The sequence below is a fragment of the Phyllobates terribilis genome, unplaced genomic scaffold (assembly GCF_046119375.1).
Source record: "Phyllobates terribilis strain yellow unplaced genomic scaffold, ASM4611937v1 Scaffold_21__1_contigs__length_20361869, whole genome shotgun sequence".
NCBI lineage: Eukaryota > Metazoa > Chordata > Amphibia > Anura > Dendrobatidae > Phyllobates > Phyllobates terribilis.
The window spans coordinates 5,097,257-5,105,499 of NW_027362781.1; positions in this window are offsets into that span (position 1 = coordinate 5,097,257).

The following is an 8,243-nucleotide window of genomic DNA, read 5'->3' on the forward strand; positions in this document are numbered from 1 at the left end:
GAAGAGTTCTGAAGCATTTTTTAAAGTCAGCGGAATAACGAGAACAATGGAAGAGTTGTGAAGCATTTTTAAACCTCAGCGGAATTCCAGAACAATGGAAGAGTTCCGAAGCATTTTTAAATGTCAGCGGAATTCCGAGAACAATGGAAGAGTTCTGAAGCATTTTTAAACGTCAGCGGATTTTGAAAACAATGGAAGATTTCCGAACCATTTTTAAACGTCAGCGGAATTCTGTGAACACTGAAAGAGTTCCGAAGCATTTTTAAACTTCAGCGGAATTTGGAGAACAATCGAAGAGTTCCGAATCAATTTTAAAAGTCAGCGGAATTCTGAGAACAATGGAAGAGTTGTGAAGCATTTTTTAACGTCAGTGGAATTCCAAGAACAATGGAAGAGTTCCGAAGCATTTTTAAACGTCAGCGGAATTCCGAGAACAATGGAAGAGTTCCGAAGCATTTTTAAATGTAAGCGGAATTCTGAGAACAATGGAAGAGTTCCGAAGCATTTTTAAACTTCAGCAGAATTCCGAGAACAATGGAAGAGTTCCGAAGCATACTTAAACTTCAGCGGAATTCCGAAAACAATGGAAGAGTTTCGAAGCATTTTTAAAAGTCAGCGGAATTCCGAGAACAATAGAAGAGTTGTGAAGCAATTTTAAGAGTCAGCGGAATTCCGAGAACAATGGAAGAGTTCCGAAGCATTTTTAAATGTCAGCGGAATTCTGCGAACACTGGAAGAGTTCCGAAGCATTTTTAAACTTCAGCAGAATTTGGAGAACAATGGAAGAGTTCCGAAGCATTTTTAAAAGTCAGCGGAATTCTGAGAACAATAGAAGAGTTGTGAAGCAATTTTAAGCGTCAGCGGAATTCCGAGAACAATGGAAGAATTCCGAAGCATTTTTAAACTTCAAAACTTCAGCGGAATTCCGAGAACAATGGAAGAGTTCCGAAGCATTTTTAAACTTCAGCGGAATTTGCAGAACAATCAAAGAGTTCCGAAGCATTTTTAAAAGTCAGCGGAATTCCGAGAACAATGGAAGAGTTGTGAAGCATTTTTAAACGTCAGCGGAATTCCGAGAAGAATGGAAGAGTTCCGAAGCATTTTTAAATGTCAGCGGAATTCCGAGAACAATGGAAGACTTCTGAAGCATTTTTAAATGTCAGCGGAATTCTGAGAACAATGGAAGAGTTCCGAAGCATTTTTAAACTTCAGCAGAATTCCGAGAACAATGGAAGAGTTCCGAAGCATACTTAAACTTCAGCGGAATTCCGAGAACAATGGAAGAATTCTGAAGCATTTTTAAAAGTCAGCGGAATACTGAGAACAATGGAAGAGTTGTGAAGCATTTTTAAACGTCAGCGGAATTCCAGAACAATGGAAGAGTTCCGAAGCATTTTTAAATGTCAGCGGAATTCCGAGAACAATGGAAGTGTTCTGAAGCATTTTTAAACGTCAGCGGATTTTGAAAACAATGGAAGATTTCCGAAGCATTTTTCAACGTCAGCGGAATTCCGAGAACAATGGAAGAGTTCCGAAGCATTTTTAAACGTCAGCGGAATTCCGAGAACAATGGAAGAGTTCTGAAGCCTTTTTAAATGTCAGCGGAATTCCGAGAACAATGGAAGAGTTCCGAAGCATTTTTAAATGTCAGCGGAATTCTGAGAACAATGGAAGAGTTCCGAAGCATTTTTAAACTTCAGCAGAATTCCGAGAACAATGGAAGAGATCCAAAGCATACTAAAACTTCAGCAGAATTCCGAGAACAATGGAAGAGTTCTGAAGCATTTTTTAAAGTCAGCGGAATAACGAGAACAATCTAAGAGTTGTGAAGCATTTTTAAACGTCAGCGGAATTCCAGAACAATGGAAGAGTTCCGAAGCATTTTTAAATGTCAGCGGAATTCCGAGAACAATGGAAGAGTTCTGAAGCATTTTTAAACGTCAGCGGATTTTGAAAACAATGGAAGATTTCCGAAGCATTTTTAAACGTCAGCCGAATTCTGTGAACACTGAAAGAGTTCCGAAGCATTTTTAAACTTCAGCGGAATTTGGAGAACAATCAAAGAGTTCCGAAGCATTTTTAAAAGTCAGCGGAATTCCGAGAACAATGGAAGAGTTGTGAAGCATTTTTAAACGTCAGCGGAATTCCGAGAAGAATGGAAGAGTTCCGAAGCATTTTTAAACGTCAGCGGAATTCCGAGAACAATGGAAGAGTTCTGAAGCCTTTTTAAATGTCAGCGGAATTCCGAGAACAATGGAAGACTTCTGAAGCATTTTTAAATGTCAGCGGAATTCTGAGAACAATGGAAGAGTTCCGAAGCATTTTTAAACTTCAGCGGAATTTGGAGAACAATCAAAGAGTTCCGAAGCATTTTTAAAAGTCAGCGGAATTCCGAGAACAATGGAAGAGTTGTGAAGCATTTTTAAACGTCAGCGGAATTCCGAGAACAATGGAAGAGTTCCGAAGCATTTTTAAACGTCAGCGGAATTCCGAGAACAATGGAAGAGCTCTGAAGCCTTTTTAAATGTCAGCGGAATTCCGAGAACAATGGAAGACTTCTGAAGCATTTTTAAATGTCAGCGGAATTCTGAGAACAATGGAAGAGTTCCGAAGCATTTTTAAACTTCAGCAGAATTCCGAGAACAATGGAAGAGTTCCGAAGCATACTTAAACTTCAGCGGAATTCCGAGAACAATGGAAGAATTCTGAAGCATTTTTAAAAGTCAGCGGAATACTGAGAACAATGGAAGAGTTGTGAAGCATTTTTAAACGTCAGCGGAATTCCAGAACAATGGAAGAGTTCCGAAGCATTTTTAAATGTCAGCGGAATTCCGAGAACAATGGAAGTGTTCTGAAGCATTTTTAAATGTCAGCGGATTTTGAAAACAATGGAAGATTTCCGAAGCATTTTTAAACGTCAGCGGAATTTGGAGAACAATCGAAGAGTTCCGAAGCATTTTTAAATGTCAGCGGAATTCCAAGAACAATGGAAGAGTTCTGAAGCCTTTTTAAATGTCAGCGTAATTCCGAGAACAATGGAAGAGTTCCGAAGCATTTTTAAACTTCAGCAGAATTCCGAGAACAATGAAAGAGTTCCGAAGCATTCTTAAACTTCAGCGGAATTCCGAAAACAATGGAAGAGTTCCGAAGCATTTTTAAATGTCAGCGGAATTCCGAGAACAATAGAAGAGTTGTGAAGCATTTTTAAGCGTCAGCGGAATTCCGAGAACAATGGAAGAGTTCCGAAGCATTTTTAAACTTCAGCAGAATTCCGAGAACAATGGAAGAGTTCCGAAGCATTTTTAAACTTCAGCAGAATTCCGAGAACAATGGAAGAGTTCCGAAGCATTCTTAAACTTCAGCGGAATTCCGAAAACAATGGAAGAGTTCCGAATCATTTTTAAATGTCAGCGGAATTCCGAGAACAATAGAAGAGTTCTGAAGCATTTTTAAGCGTCAGCGGAATTCCGACAACAATGGAAGAGTTCCGAAGCATTTTTAAAAGTCAGCGGAATTCTGAGAACAATAGAAGAGTTGTGAAGCATTTTTAAGCGTCAGCGGAACTCCGAGAACAATGGAAGAATTCCGAAGCATTTTTAACCTTCAAAACTTCAGCAGAATTCCGAGAACAATGGAAGAGTTCCGAAGCATTCTTAAACTTCACCGCAATTCCGAGAACAATGGAAGAGTTCCGAAGCATTTTTAAACGTCAGCGGAATTCCGAGAACAATGGAAGAGTTCTGAAGCATTTTTAAACGTCAGCGGAATTTTGAAAACAATGGAAGATTTCCGAAGCATTTTTAAACGTCAGCGGAATTCTGCGAACACTGGAAGAGTTCCGAAGCATTTTTAAAAGTCAGCGGAATTCTGAGAACAATAGAAGAGTTGTGAAGCATTTTTAAGCGTCAGCGGAATTCCGAGAACAATGGAAGAGTTCCGAAGCATTCTTAAACTTCAGCGGAATTCCGAGAACAATGGAAGAGTTCCGAAGCATTTTTAAAAGTCAGCGGAATTCCGAGAACAATAGAAGAGTTCAGAAGCATTTTTAAACTTCAGCAGAATTCCTGGATCAATGGAAGAGTTCCGAAGCATTTTTAAAAGTCAGCGGAATTCCGAGAACAATGGAAGCTTTGTGAAGCATTTTTCAACGTCAGCGGAATTCCGAGAACAATGGAAGAGTTCCGAAGCATTTTTAAACGTCAGCGGAATTCCGAGAACAATGGAAGAGTTCTGAAGCCTTTTTAAATGTCAGCGGAATTCCGAGAACAATGGAAGAGTTCCGAAGCATTTTTAAATGTCAGCGGAATTCTGAGAACAATGGAAGAGTTCCGAAGCATTTTTAAACTTCAGCAGAATTCCGAGAACAATGGAAGAGATCCGAAGCATACTTAAACTTCAGCAGAATTCCGAGAACAATGGAAGAGTTCTGAAGCATTTTTTAAAGTCAGCGGAATAACGAGAACAATGGAAGAGTTGTGAAGCATTTTTAAACGTCAGCGGAATTCCAGAACAATGGAAGAGTTCCGAAGCATTTTTAAATGTCAGCGGAATTCCGAGAACAATGGAAGAGTTCTGAAGCATTTTTAAACGTCAGCGGATTTTGAAAACAATGGAAGATTTCCGAAGCATTTTTAAACGTCAGCGGAATTCTGTGAACACTGAAAGAGTTCCGAAGCATTTTTAAACTTCAGCGGAATTTGGAGAACAATCGAAGAGTTCCGAATCAATTTTAAAAGTCAGCGGAATTCTGAGAACAATGGAAGAGTTGTGAAGCATTTTTTAACGTCAGTGGAATTCCAAGAACAATGGAAGAGTTCCGAAGCATTTTTAAACGTCAGCGGAATTCCGAGAACAATCGAAGAGTTCCGAATCAATTTTAAAAGTCAGCGGAATTCTGAGAACAATGGAAGAGTTGTGAAGCATTTTTTAACGTCAGTGGAATTCCAAGAACAATGGAAGAGTTCCGAAGCATACTTAAACTTCAGCGGAATTCCGAGAACAATGGAAGAGTTCCGAAGCATTTTTAAAAGTCAGCGGAATTCCGAGAACAGTAGAAGAGTTGTGAAGCAATTTTAAGAGTCAGCGGAATTCCGAGAACAATGTAAGAGTTCCGAAGCATTTTTAAATGTCAGCGGAATTCTGCGAACACTGGAAGAGTTCCGAAGCATTTTTAAACTTCAGCAGAATTTGGAGAACAATGGAAGAGTTCCGAAGCATTTTTAAAAGTCAGCGGAATTCCGAGAACAATTTAAGAGTTCTGAAGCATTTTTAAACATCAGCGGAATTTTGAAAACAATGGAAGATTTCCGAAGCATTTTTAAAAGTCAGCGGAATTCTGAGAACAATAGAAGAGTTGTGAAGCATTTTTAAGCGTCAGCGGAATTCCGAGAACAATGGAAGAATTCCGAAGCATTTTTAAACTTCAAAACTTCAGCGGAATTCCGAGAACAATGGAAGAGTTCCGAAGCATTTTTAAACGTCAGCGGAATTCCGAGAACAATGGAAGAGTTCTGAAGCATTTTTAAAAGTCAACGGAATTCTGAGAACAAAAGAAGAGTTGTGAAGCATTTTTAAGCGTCAGCGGAATTCCGAGAACAATGGAAGAATTCCGAAGCATTTTTAAACTTCAAAACTTAAGCGGAATTCCGAGAACAATGGAAGAGTTCCGAAGCATTTTTAAAAGTCAGCGGAATTCCGAGAACAATGGAAGAGTTCCGAAGCATTTTTAAAAGTCAGCAGAATTCCGAGAACAATAGAAGGGTACCAAAGCATGTTTAAACTTCAGCGGAATTCTGAGAACAATGTAAGCGTTCCGAAGCATTTTTAAACTTCACCGGAATTCCGAGATCAATGGACGAGTTCCAAAGCATTTTTAAACGTCAGCGGAATTCCGAGAACAATGGAAGAGTTCTGAAGCATTTTTAAACGTCAGCGGAATTTTGAAAACAATGGAAGATTTCCGAAGCATTTTTAAACGTCAGCGGAATTCTTCGAACACTGGAAGAGTTCCGAAGCATTTTTAAACTTCAGCGGAATTTGGAGAACAATCGAAGAGTTCCGAAGCATTTTTAAAAGTCAGCAGAATTCCGAGAACAATGGAAGAGTTGTGAAGCATTTTTAAGCGTCAGCGGAATTCCGAGAACAATGGAAGAGTTTCGAAGCATTTTTAAAAGTCAGCGGAATTCCGAGAACAATAGAAGAGTTGTGAAGCAATTTTAAGCGTCAGCGGAATTCCGAGAACAATGGAAGTGTTCCGAATCATTTTTAAACGTCAGCGGAATTCCGAGAACAATGGAAGAGTTCCGAAGCATTCTTAAACTTCAGCAGAATTCCGAGAACAATAGAAGTGTACCAAAGCATGTTTAAACTTCAGCAGAATTCTGAGAACAATGTAAGCGTTCCGAAGCATTTTTAAACTTCACCGCAATTCCGAGAACAATGGAAGAGTTCCGAAGCATTTTTAAACATCAGCACAATTTTGAAAACAATGGAAGATTTCCGAAGCATTTTTAAACGTCAGCGGAATTCTGCGAACACTGGAAGAGTTCCGAAGCATTTTTAAACTTCAACGGAATTCCGAGAACAATGGAAGAGTTGTGAAGCATTTTTAAAAGTCAGCGGAATTCTGAGAACAATAGAAGAGTTGTGAAGCATTTTTAAGCGTCAGCGGAATTCCGAGAACAATGGAAGAATTCCGAAGCATTTTTAAACTTCAAAACTTCAGCAGAATTCCGAGAACAATGGAAGAGTTCCGAAGCATTCTTAAACTTCAAAACTTCAGTAGAATTCCGAGAATAATGGAAGAGTTCTGAAGCATTCTTAAACTTCAGCAGAATTCCGAGAACAATAGAAGGGTACCAAAGCATGTTTAAACTTCAGCGGAATTCTGAGAACAATGTAAGCGTTCCGAAGCATTTTTAAACTTCACCGCAATTCCGAGAACAATGGAAGAGTTCCGAAGCATTTTTAAAAGTCAGCGGAATTCCGAGAACAATAGAAGAGTTGTGAAGCAATTTTAAGCGTCAGCGGAATTCCGAGAACAATGGAAGTGTTCCGAAGCATTTTTAAACGTCAGCGGAATTCCGAGAACAATGGAAGAGTTCCGAAGCATTTTTAAACTTCAGCGGAATTTGGAGAACAATCGAAGAGTTCCGAAGCATTTTTAAAAGTCAGCGGAATTCCGAGAACAATGGAAGATTTGTGAAGCATTTTTAAGCGTCAGCGGAATTCCGAGAACAATGGAAGAGTTCCGAAGCATTTTTAAACTTCAGCAGAATTCTGAGAACAATGGAAGAGTTCCGAAGCATTCTTAAACTTCAGCGGAATTCCGAGGACAATGGAAGAGTTCCGAAGCATTTTTAAATGTCAGCGGCATTCCGAGAACAATAGAAGAGTTGTGAAGCATTTTTAAGCGTCAGCGGAATTCTGAGAACAATGGAAGAGTTCCGAAGCATTTTTAAACTTCAGCGGAATTCCGAGGACAATGGAAGAGTTCCGAAGCATTTTTGAATGTCAGCGGCATTCCGAGAACAATAGAAGAGTTGTGAAGCATTTTTAAAAGTCAGCGGAATTCCGAGAACAATAGAAGAGTTGTGAAGCATTTTTAAGCGTCAGCGGAATTCCGAGAACAATGGAAGAATTCCGAAGCATTTTTAAACTTCAAAACTTCAGAAGAATTCCGAGAACAATGGAAGAGTTCTGAAGAATTTTTAAACGTCAGCGGAATTTTGAAAACAATGGAAGATTTCCGAAGCATTTTTAAACGTCAGCGGAATTCTGCAAACACTGTAAGAGTTCCGAAGCATTTTTAAACTTCAGCGGAATTTGGAGAACAATCGAAGAGTTCCGAAGCATTTTTAAAAGTCAGCGGAATTCCGAGAACACTGGAAGAGTTCAGAAGCATTTTTAAACTTCAGCGGAATTTGGAGAACAATCGAAGAGTACCGAAGCATTTTTAAAAGTCAGCGGAATTCCGAGAACAATGGAAGAGTTGTGAAGCATTTTTAAAAGTCAGCGGAATTCCGAGAACAATGGAAGAGTTGTGAAGCATTTTTAAAAGTCAGCGGAATTCCGAGAAAAATGGAAGAGTTGTGAAGCATTTTTAAACGTCAGCGGAATTCCGAGAACAATGGAAGAGTTCTGAAGCCTTTTTAAATGTCAGCGGAATTCCGAGAACAATGGAAGAGTTCCGAAGCATTTTTAAATGTCAGCGGAATTCTGAGAACAATGGAAGAGTTCCGAAG